Genomic DNA, 15,413 nt, shown 5'->3' on the forward strand with positions numbered 1-15,413 from the left:
AGGTCACGGGTTCGATCCCCTTACGGGCCACTGAGAGCTTTTTGGAGGTCTTTTCCTTCCTTCCCCGCGTTTGTGGCCAGGCTTCGACATGCTACTGAAGACAGAGGTCTCTGTGCCGAAATAGCTCAGTTGGGAGAGCGTTAGACTGAAGATCTAAAGGTCTCTGGTTCGATCCCGGGTTTCGGCAAAGCTTTGGCGTCTCCAAAGTAGAGTCTACTCAAGGAAGTGGTTGACGGTGCGTTTTCTCAAAGGTCACGCCAAAGCACTGCTGACCGCTGACTGGTCAAAGAAATGCGCGACACGGGACGTACTGCATAAACTTGTCCCTTTTAAATATCTGAGGTGAGAGCGCAGCGCTGTGCACCAGTGGGCCGTGTTTTCCCTCCATTGGATGAAATGTCAAGCCGCAAAACGCCCCCGCCGATTGAGGATTTGGAGACGTTCCTGTGCTTGCCGCTAAAAGGACGACAGGAGAGAGTGGCTTGTGTCGCGATGAAGATGACGACCAGCTGCATCGAGGGGGTGCTGTCTGCGTTGGGAGATAGACTGCAGAACGTGCAGCGGAGCTGTACTTTAGGGGAAACTGCCAAAAGACGGAAAAAAAAGAAGACGGTATTGGACAATGCTGGCGTCTATCCCGCTACCTCTTGCATGATAAGCGAACGCCGTACCATTTCGGCAGTGCACCTTGGAGTCTCGGAATGCTGCTAGCTCCCGTTTCGTTGCGTTCTTGACATCCACTTGAATTTGCAGCGAAAAAAGCGCCTGGTGGCGTGGGCCAAACACGACCGGTTGTTTCACGCCGACACGAGGTGGTGCCGAGGACACCACGTTTCCGTTGCTTCACATGGCGTCATTTGCCTGTTAGCTCAGTTGGTCAGAGCGTGGTGCTAATAACGCCAAGGTCACGGGTTCGATCTCCTTACGGACCATTGAGAGCTTCCTGGAGGTCTTTTCCTTCCTTCCCCGCGTTTGTGGCCAGGCTTCGACATGCTACTGAAGACAGTGGTCTCCGTGCCGAAATAGCTCAGTTGGGAGAGCGATAGACTGAAGATCTAAAGGTCCCTGGTTCGATCCTGGGTTTCGGCAAAGCTTTGGCGTCTCCAAAGTAGAGTCTACTCAAGGAAGTGGTTGACGGTGTGTTTTCTCAAAGGTCACGCCAAAGCACTGCTGACCGCTGACTGGTCAAAGAAATGCGCGACACGGGACGTACTGCATAAACTTGTCCCTTTTAAATATCTGAGGTGAGAGCGCGGCGCTGTGCACCAGTGGGCCGTGTTTTCCCTCCATTGGATGAAATGTCAAGCCGCAAAACGCCCCCGCCGATTGAGGATTTGGAGACGTTCCTCTTCTTGCCGCTAAAAGGACGACAGGAGAGAGTGGCTTGTGTCGCGATGAAGATGACGACCAGCTGCATCGAGGGGGTGCTGTCTGCGTTGGGAGATAGACTGCAGAACGTGCAGCGGAGCTGTACTTTAGGGGAAACTGCCAAAAGACGAAAAAGAAGAAGACGGTATTGGACAATGCTGGCGTCTATCCCGCTACCTCTTGCATGATAAGCGAACGCCGTACCATTTTGGCAGTGCACCTTGGAGTCTCGGAATGCTGCTAGCTCCCGTTTCGTTGCTTTCTTGACATCCACTTGAATTTGCAGCGAAAAAAGCGCCTGGTGGCGTGGGCCAAACACGACCGGTTGTTTCACGCCGACACGAGGTGGTGCCGAGGACACCACGTTTCCGTTGCTTCCCATGGCGTCATTTGCCTGTTAGCTCAGTTGGTCAGAGCGTGGTGCTAATAACGCCAAGGTCACGGGTTCGATCCCCTTACGGGCCATTGAGAGCTTTTTGAAGGTCTTTTCCTTCCTTCCCCGCGTTTGTGGCCAGGCTTCGCCATGCTACTGAAGACAGTGGTCTCCGTGCCGAAATAGCTCAGTTGGGAGAGCGTTAGACTGAAGATCTAAAGGTCCCTGGTTCGATCCCTGGTTTCGGCAAAGCTTTGCCGCCTCCAAAGTAGAGTTTACTCAAGAAAGTGGTTGACGGTGCGTTTTCTCAAAGGTCACGCCAAAGCACTGCTGACCGCTGACTGGTCAAAGAAATGCGCGACACGGGACGTACTGCATAAACTTGTCCCTTTTAAATATCTGAGGTGAGAGCGCAGCGCTGTGCACCAGTGGGCCGTGTTTTCCCTCCATTGGATGAAATGTCAAGCCGCAAAACGCCCCCGATTGAGGATTTGGAGACATTCCTGTGCTTGCCGCTAAAAGGACGACAGGAGAGAGTGGCTTGTGTCGCGATGAAGATGACGACCAGCTGCATCGAGGGGGTGCTGTCTGCGTTGGGAGATAGACTGCAGAACGTGCAGCGGAGCTGTACTTTAGGGGAAACTGCCAAAAGACAAAAAAAAAAGAAGACGGTATTGGACAATGCTGGCGTCTATCCCGCTACCTCTTGCATGATAAGCGAACGCTGTACCTTTTCGGCAGTGCACCTTGGAGTCTCGGAATGCTGCTAGCTCCCGTTTCGTAGCGTTCTTGACATCCACTTGAATTTGCAGCGAAAAAAGCGCCTGGTGGCGTGGGCCAAACACGACCGGTTGTTTCACGCCGACACGAGGTGGCGCCGAGGACACCCCGTTTCCGTTGCTTCACATGCTGTCATTGGCTTGTTAGCTCAGTTGGTCAGAGCGTGGTGCTAATAACGCCAAGGTCACGGGTTCGATCCCCTTACGGGCCACTGAGAGCTTTTTGGAGGTCTTTTCCTTCCTTCCCCGCGTTTGTGACCAGGCTTCGACATGCTACTGAAGACAGAGGTCTCTGTGCCGAAATAGCTCAGTTGGGAGAGCGTTAGACTGAAGATCTAAAGGTCCCTGGTTCGATCCCGGGTTTCGGCAAAGCTTTGGCGTCTCCAAAGTAGAGTCTACTCAAGGAAGTGGTTGACGGTGCGTTTTCTCAAAGGTCACGCCAAAGCACTGCTGACCGCTGACTGGTCAAAGAAATGCGCGACACGGGACGTACTGCATAAACTTGTCCCTTTTAAATATCTGAGGTGAGAGCGCAGCGCTGTGCACCAGTGGGCCGTGTTTTCCCTCCATTGGATGAAATGTCAAGCCGCAAAACGCCCCCGCCGCCGATTGAGGATTTGGAGACGTTCCTGTGCTTGCCGCTAAAAGGACGACAGGAGAGAGTGGCTTGTGTCACGGTGAAGATGACGACCAGCTGCATCGAGGGGGTGCTGTCTGCGTTGGGAGATAGACTGCATAACGTGCAGCGGAGCTGTACTTTAGGGGAAACTGCCAAAAGACAAAAAAAAAGAAGACGGTATTGGACAATGCTGGCGTCTATCCCGCTACCTCTTGCATGATAAGCGAACGCCGTACCATTTCGGCAGTGCACCTTGGAGTCTCGGAATGCTGCTAGCTCCCGTTTCGTTGCTTTCTTGACATCCACTTGAATTTGCAGCGAAAAAAGCGCCTGGTGGCGTGGGCCAAACACGACCGGTTGTTTCACATTGACACGAGGTGGCGCCGAGGACACCACGTTTCCGTTGCTTCACATGGCGTCATTTGCCTGTTAGCTCAGTTGGTCAGAGCGTGGTGCTAATAACGCCAAGGTCACGGGTTCGATCCCCTTACGGGCCACTGAGAGCTTTTTGGAGGTCTTTTCCTTCCTTCCCCGCGTTTGTGACCAGGCTTCGACATGCTACTGAAGACAGAGGTCTCTGTGCCGAAATAGCTCAGTTGGGAGAGCGTTAGACTGAAGATCTAAAGGTCCCTGGTTCGATCCCGGGTTTCGGCAAAGCTTTGGCGTCTCCAAAGTAGAGTCTACTCAAGGAAGTGGTTGACGGTGCGTTTTCTCAAAGGTCACGCCAAAGCACTGCTGACCGCTGACTGGTCAAAGAAATGCGCGACACGGGACGTACTGCATAAACTTGTCCCTTTTAAATATCTGAGGTGAGAGCGCAGCGCTGTGCACCAGTGGGCCGTGTTTTCCCTCCATTGGATGAAATGTCAAGCCGCAAAACGCCCCCGCCGCCGATTGAGGATTTGGAGACGTTCCTGTGCTTGCCGCTAAAAGGACGACAGGAGAGAGTGGCTTGTGTCACGGTGAAGATGACGACCAGCTGCATCGAGGGGGTGCTGTCTGCGTTGGGAGATAGACTGCATAACGTGCAGCGGAGCTGTACTTTAGGGGAAACTGCCAAAAGACAAAAAAAAAGAAGACGGTATTGGACAATGCTGGCGTCTATCCCGCTACCTCTTGCATGATAAGCGAACGCCGTACCATTTCGGCAGTGCACCTTGGAGTCTCGGAATGCTGCTAGCTCCCGTTTCGTTGCTTTCTTGACATCCACTTGAATTTGCAGCGAAAAAAGCGCCTGGTGGCGTGGGCCAAACACGACCGGTTGTTTCACATTGACACGAGGTGGCGCCGAGGACACCACGTTTCCGTTGCTTCACATGGCGTCATTTGCCTGTTAGCTCAGTTGGTCAGAGCGTGGTGCTAATAACGCCAAGGTCACGGGTTCGATCCCCTTACGGGCCACTGAGAGCTTTTTGGAGGTCTTTTCCTTCCTTCCCCGCGTTTGTGGCCAGGCTTCGACATGCTACTGAAGACAGAGGTCTCTGTGCCGAAATAGCTCAGTTGGGAGAGCGTTAGACTGAAGATCTAAAGGTCTCTGGTTCGATCCCGGGTTTCGGCAAAGCTTTGGCGTCTCCAAAGTAGAGTCTACTCAAGGAAGTGGTTGACGGTGCGTTTTCTCAAAGGTCACGCCAAAGCACTGCTGACCGCTGACTGGTCAAAGAAATGCGCGACACGGGACGTACTGCATAAACTTGTCCCTTTTAAATATCTGAGGTGAGAGCGCAGCGCTGTGCACCAGTGGGCCGTGTTTTCCCTCCATTGGATGAAATGTCAAGCCGCAAAACGCCCCCGCCGATTGAGGATTTGGAGACGTTCCTGTGCTTGCCGCTAAAAGGACGACAGGAGAGAGTGGCTTGTGTCGCGATGAAGATGACGACCAGCTGCATCGAGGGGGTGCTGTCTGCGTTGGGAGATAGACTGCAGAACGTGCAGCGGAGCTGTACTTTAGGGGAAACTGCCAAAAGACGGAAAAAAAAGAAGACGGTATTGGACAATGCTGGCGTCTATCCCGCTACCTCTTGCATGATAAGCGAACGCCGTACCATTTCGGCAGTGCACCTTGGAGTCTCGGAATGCTGCTAGCTCCCGTTTCGTTGCGTTCTTGACATCCACTTGAATTTGCAGCGAAAAAAGCGCCTGGTGGCGTGGGCCAAACACGACCGGTTGTTTCACGCCGACACGAGGTGGCGCCGAGGACACCCCGTTTCCGTTGCTTCACATGCCGTCATTGGCCTGTTAGCTCAGTTGGTCAGAGCGTGGTGCTAATAACGCCAAGGTCACGGGTTCGATCCCCTTACGGGCCACTGAGAGCTTTTTGGAGGTCTTTTCCTTCCTTCCCCGCGTTTGTGACCAGGCTTCGACATGCTACTGAAGACAGAGGTGTCTGTGCCGAAATAGCTCAGTTGGGAGAGCGTTAGACTGAAGATCTAAAGGTCCCTGGTTCGATCCCGGGTTTCGGCAAAGCTTTGCCGTCTCCAAAGTAGAGTCTACTCAAGGAAGTGGTTGACGGTGTGTTTTCTCAAAGGTCACGCCAAAGCACTGCTGACCGCTGACTGGTCAAAGAAATGCGCGACACGGGACGTACTGCATAAACTTGTCCCTTTTAAATATCTGAGGTGAGAGCGCAGCGCTGTGCACCAGTGGGCCGTGTTTTCCCTCCATTGGATGAAATGTCAAGCCGCAAAACGCCCCCGCCGCCGATTGAGGATTTGGAGACGTTCCTGTGCTTGCCGCTAAAAGGACGACGGGAGAGAGTGGCTTGTGTCGCGATGAAGATGACGACCAGCTGCATCGAGGGGGTGCTGTCTGCGTTGGGAGATAGACTGCAGAACGTGCAGCGGAGCTGTACTTTAGGGGAAACTGCCAAAAGACGAAAAAAAAAGAAGACGGTATTGGACAATGCTGGCGTCTATCCCGCTACCTCTTGCATGATAAGCGAACGCCGTACCATTTCGGCAGTGCACCTTGAAGTCTCGGAATGCTGCTAGCTCCCGTTTCGTTGCGTTCTAGACATCCACTTGAATTTGCAGCGAAAAAAGCGCCTGGTGGCGTGGGCCAAACACGACCGGTTGTTTCACGCCGACACGAGGTGGCGCCGAGGACACCCCGTTTCCGTTGCTTCACATGCCGTCATTGGCCTGTTAGCTCAGTTGGTCAGAGCGTGGTGCTAATAACGCCAAGGTCACGGGTTCGATCCCCTTACGGGCCACTGAGAGCTTTTTGGAGGTCTTTTCCTTCCTTCCCCGCGTTTGTGACCAGGCTTCGACATGCTACTGAAGACAGAGGTGTCTGTGCCGAAATAGCTCAGTTGGGAGAGCGTTAGACTGAAGATCTAAAGGTCCCTGGTTCGATCCCGGGTTTCGGCAAAGCTTTGCCGTCTCCAAAGTAGAGTCTACTCAAGGAAGTGGTTGACGGTGTGTTTTCTCAAAGGTCACGCCAAAGCACTGCTGACCGCTGACTGGTCAAAGAAATGCGCGACACGGGACGTACTGCATAAACTTGTCCCTTTTAAATATCTGAGGTGAGAGCGCAGCGCTGTGCACCAGTGGCCCGTGTTTTCCCTCCATTGGATGAAATGTCAAGCCGCAAAACGCCCCCGCCGATTGAGGATTTGGAGACGTTCCTGTGCTTGCCGCTAAAAGGACGACGGGAGAGAGTGGCTTGTGTCGCGATGAAGATGACGACCAGCTGCATCGAGGGGGTGCTGTCTGCGTTGGGAGATAGACTGCAGAACGTGCAGCGGAGCTGTACTTTAGGGGAAACTGCCAAAAGACGAAAAAAAAAGAAGACGGTATTGGACAATGCTGGCGTCTATCCCGCTACCTCTTGCATGATAAGCGAACGCCGTACCATTTCGGCAGTGCACCTTGAAGTCTCGGAATGCTGCTAGCTCCCGTTTCGTTGCGTTCTTGACATCCACTTGAATTTGCAGCGAAAAAAGCGCCTGGTGGCGTGGGCCAAACACGACCGGTTGTTTCACGCCGACACGAGGTGGCGCCGAGGACACCCCGTTTCCGTTGCTTCACATGCCGTCATTGGCCTGTTAGCTCAGTTGGTCAGAGCGTGGTGCTAATAACGCCAAGGTCACGGGTTCGATCCCCTTACGGGCCACTGAGAGCTTTTTGGAGGTCTTTTCCTTCCTTCCCCGTGTTTGTGGCCAGGCTTCGACATGCTACTGAAGACAGAAGTCTCCGTGCCGAAATAGCTCAGTTGGGAGAGCATTAGACTGAAGATCTAAAGGTCCCTGGTTCGATCCCGGATTTTGGCAAAGCTTTGCCGTCTCCAAAGTAGAGTCTACTCAAGGAAGTGGTTGACGGTGCGTTTTCTCAAAGGTCACGCCAAAGCACTGCTGACCGCTGACTGGTCAAAGAAATGCACAACACGGGACGTACTGCATAAACTTGTCCCTTTTAAATATCTGAGGTGAGAGCGCAGCGCTGTGCACCAGTGGCCCGTGTTTTCCCTCCATTGGATGAAATGTCAAGCCGCAAAACGCCCCCGCCGATTGAGGATTTGGAGACGTTCCTGTGCTTGCCGCTAAAAGGACGACAGAAGAGAGTGGCTTGTGTCGCGATGAAGATGACGACCAGCTGCATCGAGGGGGTGCTGTCTGCGTTGGGAGATAGACTGCAGAACGTGCAGCGGAGCTGTACTTTAGGGGAAACTGCCAAAAGACGAAAAAGAAGAAGATGGTATTGGACAATGCTGGCGTCTATCCCGCTACCTCTTGCATGATAAGCGAATGCCGTACCATTTCGGCAGTGCACCTTGGAGTCTCGGAATGCTGCTAGCTCCCGTTTCGTTGCGATCTTGACATCCACTTGAATTTGCAGCGAAAAAAGCGCCTGGTGGCGTGGGCCAAACACGACCGGTTGTTTCACGCCGACACGAGGTGGCGCCGAGGACACCCCGTTTCCGTTCCTTCACATGCCGTCATTGGCCTGTTAGCTCAGTTGGTCAGAGCGTGGTGCTAATAACGCCAAGGTCACGGGTTCGATCCCCTTACGGGCCACTGAGAGCTTTTTGGAGGTCTTTTCCTTCCTTCCCCGCGTTTGTGGCCAGGCTTCGACATGCTACTGAAGACAGAGGTCTCTGTGCCGAAATAGCTCAGTTGGGAGAGCGTTAGACTGAAGATCTAAAGGTCCCTGGTTCGATCCCGGGTTTCGGCAAAGCTTTGGCGTCTCCAAAGTAGAGTCTACTCAAGGAAGTGGTTGACGGTGCGTTTTCTCAAAGGTCACGCCAAAGCACTGCTGACCGCTGACTGGTCAAAGAAATGCGCGACACGGGACGTACTGCATAAACTTGTCCCTTTTAAATATCTGAGGTGAGAGCGCAGCGCTGTGCACCAGTGGCCCGTGTTTTCCCTCCATTGGATGAAATGTCAAGCCGCAAAACGCCCCCGCCGATTGAGGATTTGGAGACGTTCCTGTGCTTGCCGCTAAAAGGACGACAGGAGAGAGTGGCTTGTGTCGCGATGAAGATGACGACCAGCTGCATCGAGGGGGTGCTGTCTGCGTTGGGAGATAGACTGCAGAACGTGCAGTGGAGCTGTACTTTAGGGGAAACTGCCAATAGACGAAAAAGAAGAAGACGGTATTGGTGAATGCTGGCGTCTATCCCGCTACCTCTTGCATGATAAGCGAACGCCGTACCATTTCGGCAGTGCACCTTGGAGTCTCGGAATGCTGCTAGCTCCCGTTTCGTTGCGATCTTGACATCCACTTGAATTTGCAGCGAAAAAAGCGCCTGGTGGCGTGGGCCAAACACGACCGGTTGTTTCACGCCGACACGAGGTGGCGCCGAGGACACCCCGTTTCCGTTCCTTCACATGCCGTCATTGGCCTGTTAGCTCAGTTGGTCAGAGCGTGGTGCTAATAACGCCAAGGTCACGGGTTCGATCCCCTTACGGGCCACTGAGAGCTTTTTGGAGGTCTTTTCCTTCCTTCCCCGCGTTTGTGGCCAGGCTTCGACATGCTACTGAAGACAGAGGTCTCTGTGCCGAAATAGCTCAGTTGGGAGAGCGTTAGACTGAAGATCTAAAGGTCCCTGGTTCGATCCCGGGTTTCGGCAAAGCTTTGGCGTCTCCAAAGTAGAGTCTACTCAAGGAAGTGGTTGACGGTGCGTTTTCTCAAAGGTCACGCCAAAGCACTGCTGACCGCTGACTGGTCAAAGAAATGCGCGACACGGGACGTACTGCATAAACTTGTCCCTTTTAAATATCTGAGGTGAGAGCGCAGCGCTGTGCACCAGTGGCCCGTGTTTTCCCTCCATTGGATGAAATGTCAAGCCGCAAAACGCCCCCGCCGATTGAGGATTTGGAGACGTTCCTGTGCTTGCCGCTAAAAGGACGACAGGAGAGAGTGGCTTGTGTCGCGATGAAGATGACGACCAGCTGCATCGAGGGGGTGCTGTCTGCGTTGGGAGATAGACTGCAGAACGTGCAGTGGAGCTGTACTTTAGGGGAAACTGCCAATAGACGAAAAAGAAGAAGACGGTATTGGTGAATGCTGGCGTCTATCCCGCTACCTCTTGCATGATAAGCGAACGCCGTACCATTTCGGCAGTGCACCTTGGAGTCTCGGAATGCTGCTAGCTCCCGTTTCGTTGCGTTCTTGACATCCACTTGAATTTGCAGCGAAAAAAGCGCCTGGTGGCGTGGGCCAAACACGACCGGTTGTTTCACGCCGACACGAGGTGGCGCCGAGGACACCCCGTTTCCGTTCCTTCACATGCAGTCATTGGCCTGTTAGCTCAGTTGGTCAGAGCGTGGTGCTAATAACGCCAAGGTCACGGGTTCGATCCCCTTACGGGCCATTGAGAGCTTTTTGGAGGTCTTTTCCTTCCTTCCCCGCGTTTGTGGCCAGGCTTCGCCATGCTACTGAAGACAGTGGTCTCTGTGCCGAAATAGCTCAGTTGGGAGAGCGTTAGACTGAAGATCTGAAGGTCACTGGTTCGATCCCGGGTTTCGGCAAAGCTTTGGCGTCTCCAAAGTAGAGTCTACTCAAGGAAGTGGTTGACGGTGCGTTTTCTCAAAGGTCACGCCAAAGCACTGCTGACCGCTGACTGGTCAAAGAAATGCGCGACACGGGACGTACTGCATAAACTTGTCCCTTTTAAATATCTGAGGTGAGAGCGCAGCGCTGTGCACCAGTGGCCCGTGTTTTCCCTCCATTGGATGAAATGTCAAGCCGCAAAACGCCCCCGCCGATTGAGGATTTGGAGACGTTCCTGTGCTTGCCGCTAAAAGGACGACAGGAGAGAGTGGCTTGTGTCGCAATGAAGATGACGACCAGCTGCATCGAGGGGGTGCTGTCTGCGTTGGGAGATAGACTGCAGAACGTGCAGCGGAGCTGTACTTTAGGGGAAACTGCCAAAAGACGAAAAAAAAAGAAGACGGTATTGGACAATGCTGGCGTCTATCCCGCTACCTCTTGCATGATAAGCGAACGCCGTACCATTTCGGCAGTGCACCTTGGAGTCTCGGAATGCTGCTAGCTCCCGTTTCGTTGCTTTCTTGACATCCACTTGAATTTGCAGCGAAAAAAGCGCCTGGTGGCGTGGGCCAAACACGACCGGTTGTTTCACGCCGACACGAGGTGGCGCCGAGGACACCACGTTTCCGTTGCTTCACAAGGCGTCATTGGCCTGTTAGCTCAGTTGGTCAGAGCGTGGTGCTAATCACGCCAAGGTCATGGGTTCGATCCCCTTACGGGCCATTTAGAGCTTTTTGGAGGTCTTTTCCTTCCTTCCCCGCATTTGTGGCCAGGCTTCGCCATGCTCATGAAGACAGTGGTCTCCGTGCCGAAATAGCTCAGTTGGGAGAGCGTTAGACTGAAGATCTAAAGGTCCCTGGTTCGATCCCGGGTTTCGGCAAAGCTTTGGCGTCTCCAAAGTAGAGTCTACTCAAGGAAGTGGTTGACGGTGCGTTTTCTCAAAGGTCACGCCAAAGCACTGCTGACCGCTGACTGGTCAAAGAAATGCGCGACACGGGACGTACTGCATAAACTTGTCCCTTTTAAATATCTGAGGTGAGAGCGCAGCGCTGTGCACCAGTGGCCCGTGTTTTCCCTCCATTGGATGAAATGTCAAGCCGCAAAACGCCCCCGCCGATTGAGGATTTGGAGACGTTCCTGTGCTTGCCGCTAAAAGGACGACAGGAGAGAGTGGCTTGTGTCGCGATGAAGATGACGACCAGCTGCATCGAGGGGGTGCTGTCTGCGTTGGGAGATAGACTGCAGAACGTGCAGCGGAGCTGTACTTTAGGGGAAACTGCCAAAAGACGAAAAAAAAAGAAGACGGTATTGGACAATGCTGGCGTCTATCCCGCTACCTCTTGCATGATAAGCGAACGCCGTACCATTTCGGCAGTGCACCTTGGAGTCTCGGAATGCTGCTAGCTCCCGTTTCGTTGCGTTCTTGACATCCACTTGAATTTGCAGCGAAAAAAGCGCCTGGTGGCGTGGGCCAAACACGACCGGTTGTTTCACGCCGACACGAGGTGGCGCCGAGGACACCCCGTTTCCATTGCTTCACATGCCGTCATTGGCCTGTTAGCTCAGTTGGTCAGAGCGTGGTGCTAATAACGCCAAGGTCACGGGTTCGATCCCCTTACGGGCCACTGAGAGCTTTTTGGAGGCCTTTTCCTTCCTTCCTTCCCCGCGTTTGTGGCCAGACTTCGACATGCTACTGAAGACAGTGGTCTTCGTGCCGAAATAGCTCAGTTGGGAGAGCGTTAGACTGAAGATCTAAAGGTCCCTGTTTCGATCCCGGGTTTCGGCAAAGCTTTGGCGTCTCCAAAGTAGAGTCTACTCAAGGAAGTGGTTGACGGTGCGTTTTCTCAAAGGTCACGCCAAAGCACTGCTGACCGCTGACTGGTCAAAGAAATGCGCGACACGGGACGTACTGCATAAACTTGTCCCTTTTAAATATCTGAGGTGAGAGCGCAGCGCTGTGCACCAGTGGCCCGTGTTTTCCCTCCATTGGATGAAATGTCAAGCCGCAAAACGCCCCCGCCGATTGAGGATTTGGAGACGTTCCTGTGCTTGCCGCTAAAAGGACGACAGGAGAGAGTGGCTTGTGTCGCGATGAAGATGACGACCAGCTGCATCGAGGGGGTGCTGTCTGCGTTGGGAGATAGACTGCAGAACGTGCAGTGGAGCTGTACTTTAGGGGAAACTGCCAATAGACGAAAAAGAAGAAGACGGTATTGGTGAATGCTGGCGTCTATCCCGCTACCTCTTGCATGATAAGCGAACGCCGTACCATTTCGGCAGTGCACCTTGGAGTCTCGGAATGCTGCTAGCTCCCGTTTCGTTGCGTTCTTGACATCCACTTGAATTTGCAGCGAAAAAAGCGCCTGGTGGCGTGGGCCAAACACGACCGGTTGTTTCACGCCGACACGAGGTGGCGCCGAGGACACCCCGTTTCCGTTCCTTCACATGCAGTCATTGGCCTGTTAGCTCAGTTGGTCAGAGCGTGGTGCTAATAACGCCAAGGTCACGGGTTCGATCCCCTTACGGGCCACTGAGAGCTTTTTGGAGGTATTTTCCTTCCTTCCCCGCGTTTGTGACCAGGCTTCGACATGCTACTGAAGACAGAGGTGTCTCTGCCGAAATAGCTCAGTTGGGAGAGCGTTAGACTGAAGATCTAAAGGTCCCTGTTTCGATCCCGGGTTTCGGCAAAGCTTTGGCGTCTCCAAAGTAGAGTCTACTCAAGGAAGTGGTTGACGGTGCGTTTTCTCAAAGGTCACGCCAAAGCACTGCTGACCGCTGACTGGTCAAAGAAATGCGCGACACGGGACGTACTGCATAAACTTGTCCCTTTTAAATATCTGAGGTGAGAGCGCAGCGCTGTGCACCAGTGGCCCGTGTTTTCCCTCCATTGGATGAAATGTCAAGCCGCAAAACGCCCCCGCCGATTGAGGATTTGGAGACGTTCCTGTGCTTGCCGCTAAAAGGACGACAGGAGAGAGTGGCTTGTGTCGCGATGAAGATGACGACCAGCTGCATCGAGGGGGTGCTGTCTGCGTTGGGAGATAGACTGCAGAACGTGCAGTGGAGCTGTACTTTAGGGGAAACTGCCAATAGACGAAAAAGAAGAAGACGGTATTGGTGAATGCTGGCGTCTATCCCGCTACCTCTTGCATGATAAGCGAACGCCGTACCATTTCGGCAGTGCACCTTGGAGTCTCGGAATGCTGCTAGCTCCCGTTTCGTTGCGTTCTTGACATCCACTTGAATTTGCAGCGAAAAAAGCGCCTGGTGGCGTGGGCCAAACACGACCGGTTGTTTCACGCCGACACGAGGTGGCGCCGAGGACACCCCGTTTCCGTTCCTTCACATGCAGTCATTGGCCTGTTAGCTCAGTTGGTCAGAGCGTGGTGCTAATAACGCCAAGGTCACGGGTTCGATCCCCTTACGGGCCACTGAGAGCTTTTTGGAGGTATTTTCCTTCCTTCCCCGCGTTTGTGACCAGGCTTCGACATGCTACTGAAGACAGAGGTGTCTCTGCCGAAATAGCTCAGTTGGGAGAGCGTTAGACTGAAGATCTAAAGGTCCCTGGTTCGATCCCGGGTTTCGGCAAAGCTTTGCCGTCTCCAAAGTAGAGTCTTCTCAAGGAAGTGGTTGACGGTGTGTTTTCTCAAAGGTCACGCCAAAGCACTGCTGACCGCTGACTGGTCAAAGAAATGCGCGACACGGGACGTACTGCATAAACTTGTCCCTTTTAAATATCTGAGGTGAGAGCGCGGCGCTGTGCACCAGTGGGCCGTGTTTTCCCTCCATTGGATGAAATGTCAAGCCGCAAAACGCCCCCGCCGATTGAGGATTTGGAGACGTTCCTCTTCTTGCCGCTAAAAGGACGACAGGAGAGAGTGGCTTGTGTCGCGATGAAGATGACGACCAGCTGCATCGAGGGGGTGCTGTCTGCGTTGGGAGATAGACTGCAGAACGTGCAGCGGAGCTGTACTTTAGGGGAAACTGCCAAAAGACAAAAAAAAAGAAGACGGTATTGGACAATGCTGGCGTCTATCCCGCTACCTCTTGCATGATAAGCGAACGCCGTACCATTTCGGCAGTGCACCTTGGAGTCTCGGAATGCTGCTAGCTCCCGTTTCGTTGCTTTCTTGACATCCACTTGAATTTGCAGCGAAAAAAGCGCCTGGTGGCGTGGGCCAAACACGACCGGTTGTTTCACATTGACACGAGGTGGCGCCGAGGACACCACGTTTCCGTTGCTTCACATGGCGTCATTTGCCTGTTAGCTCAGTTGGTCAGAGCGTGGTGCTAATAACGCCAAGGTCACGGGTTCGATCCCCTTACGGGCCACTGAGAGCTTTTTGGAGGTCTTTTCCTTCCTTCCCCGCGTTTGTGGCCAGGCTTCGACATGCTACTGAAGACAGAGGTCTCTGTGCCGAAATAGCTCAGTTGGGAGAGCGTTAGACTGAAGATCTAAAGGTCTCTGGTTCGATCCCGGGTTTCGGCAAAGCTTTGGCGTCTCCAAAGTAGAGTCTACTCAAGGAAGTGGTTGACGGTGCGTTTTCTCAAAGGTCACGCCAAAGCACTGCTGACCGCTGACTGGTCAAAGAAATGCGCGACACGGGACGTACTGCATAAACTTGTCCCTTTTAAATATCTGAGGTGAGAGCGCAGCGCTGTGCACCAGTGGGCCGTGTTTTCCCTCCATTGGATGAAATGTCAAGCCGCAAAACGCCCCCGCCGATTGAGGATTTGGAGACGTTCCTGTGCTTGCCGCTAAAAGGACGACAGGAGAGAGTGGCTTGTGTCGCGATGAAGATGACGACCAGCTGCATCGAGGGGGTGCTGTCTGCGTTGGGAGATAGACTGCAGAACGTGCAGCGGAGCTGTACTTTAGGGGAAACTGCCAAAAGACGGAAAAAAAAGAAGACGGTATTGGACAATGCTGGCGTCTATCCCGCTACCTCTTGCATGATAAGCGAACGCCGTACCATTTCGGCAGTGCACCTTGGAGTCTCGGAATGCTGCTAGCTCCCGTTTCGTTGCGTTCTTGACATCCACTTGAATTTGCAGCGAAAAAAGCGCCTGGTGGCGTGGGCCAAACACGACCGGTTGTTTCACGCCGACACGAGGTGGTGCCGAGGACACCACGTTTCCGTTGCTTCCCATGGCGTCATTTGCCTGTTAGCTCAGTTGGTCAGAGCGTGGTGCTAATAACGCCAAGGTCACGGGTTCGATCCCCTTACGGGCCATTGAGAGCTTTTTGAAGGTCTTTTCCTTCCTTCCCCGCGTTTGTGGCC

At 53.5% G+C, this 15,413-nt stretch overlaps 15 non-coding genes across 15 annotated transcripts; all 15 read left to right on the forward strand.

Moving 5' to 3' along the window:
• Positions 1 to 114: 114 nt before the first annotated feature.
• On the forward strand, positions 115 to 187 carry trnaf-gaa (transfer RNA phenylalanine (anticodon GAA)). The gene has a single exon. It is a non-coding gene; the product is annotated as a tRNA-Phe (tRNA).
• Positions 188 to 1,917: 1,730 nt separating this feature from the next.
• On the forward strand, positions 1,918 to 1,990 carry trnaf-gaa (transfer RNA phenylalanine (anticodon GAA)). The gene has a single exon. It is a non-coding gene; the product is annotated as a tRNA-Phe (tRNA).
• Positions 1,991 to 2,816: 826 nt separating this feature from the next.
• Positions 2,817 to 2,889, forward strand: trnaf-gaa (transfer RNA phenylalanine (anticodon GAA)). The gene has a single exon. It is a non-coding gene; the product is annotated as a tRNA-Phe (tRNA).
• An 831-nt stretch (positions 2,890 to 3,720) lies between these two features.
• Positions 3,721 to 3,793, forward strand: trnaf-gaa (transfer RNA phenylalanine (anticodon GAA)). The gene has a single exon. It is a non-coding gene; the product is annotated as a tRNA-Phe (tRNA).
• An 831-nt stretch (positions 3,794 to 4,624) lies between these two features.
• On the forward strand, positions 4,625 to 4,697 carry trnaf-gaa (transfer RNA phenylalanine (anticodon GAA)). Its single transcript has one exon. It is a non-coding gene; the product is annotated as a tRNA-Phe (tRNA).
• Positions 4,698 to 5,526: 829 nt separating this feature from the next.
• Positions 5,527 to 5,599, forward strand: trnaf-gaa (transfer RNA phenylalanine (anticodon GAA)). Its single transcript has one exon. It is a non-coding gene; the product is annotated as a tRNA-Phe (tRNA).
• An 832-nt stretch (positions 5,600 to 6,431) lies between these two features.
• Positions 6,432 to 6,504, forward strand: trnaf-gaa (transfer RNA phenylalanine (anticodon GAA)). Its single transcript has one exon. It is a non-coding gene; the product is annotated as a tRNA-Phe (tRNA).
• Positions 6,505 to 7,333: 829 nt separating this feature from the next.
• Positions 7,334 to 7,406, forward strand: trnaf-gaa (transfer RNA phenylalanine (anticodon GAA)). Its single transcript has one exon. It is a non-coding gene; the product is annotated as a tRNA-Phe (tRNA).
• An 828-nt stretch (positions 7,407 to 8,234) lies between these two features.
• Positions 8,235 to 8,307, forward strand: trnaf-gaa (transfer RNA phenylalanine (anticodon GAA)). The gene has a single exon. It is a non-coding gene; the product is annotated as a tRNA-Phe (tRNA).
• Positions 8,308 to 9,135: 828 nt separating this feature from the next.
• trnaf-gaa (transfer RNA phenylalanine (anticodon GAA)) lies at positions 9,136 to 9,208 on the forward strand. The gene has a single exon. It is a non-coding gene; the product is annotated as a tRNA-Phe (tRNA).
• Positions 9,209 to 10,938: 1,730 nt separating this feature from the next.
• On the forward strand, positions 10,939 to 11,011 carry trnaf-gaa (transfer RNA phenylalanine (anticodon GAA)). Its single transcript has one exon. It is a non-coding gene; the product is annotated as a tRNA-Phe (tRNA).
• An 833-nt stretch (positions 11,012 to 11,844) lies between these two features.
• On the forward strand, positions 11,845 to 11,917 carry trnaf-gaa (transfer RNA phenylalanine (anticodon GAA)). The gene has a single exon. It is a non-coding gene; the product is annotated as a tRNA-Phe (tRNA).
• An 828-nt stretch (positions 11,918 to 12,745) lies between these two features.
• trnaf-gaa (transfer RNA phenylalanine (anticodon GAA)) lies at positions 12,746 to 12,818 on the forward strand. Its single transcript has one exon. It is a non-coding gene; the product is annotated as a tRNA-Phe (tRNA).
• Positions 12,819 to 13,646: 828 nt separating this feature from the next.
• trnaf-gaa (transfer RNA phenylalanine (anticodon GAA)) lies at positions 13,647 to 13,719 on the forward strand. Its single transcript has one exon. It is a non-coding gene; the product is annotated as a tRNA-Phe (tRNA).
• An 828-nt stretch (positions 13,720 to 14,547) lies between these two features.
• trnaf-gaa (transfer RNA phenylalanine (anticodon GAA)) lies at positions 14,548 to 14,620 on the forward strand. The gene has a single exon. It is a non-coding gene; the product is annotated as a tRNA-Phe (tRNA).
• Positions 14,621 to 15,413: the final 793 nt, after the last annotated feature.

The sequence above is a fragment of the Osmerus mordax genome, chromosome 17 (genome assembly GCF_038355195.1).
Source record: "Osmerus mordax isolate fOsmMor3 chromosome 17, fOsmMor3.pri, whole genome shotgun sequence".
NCBI classification, from domain to species: Eukaryota; Metazoa; Chordata; class Actinopteri; order Osmeriformes; family Osmeridae; genus Osmerus; species Osmerus mordax.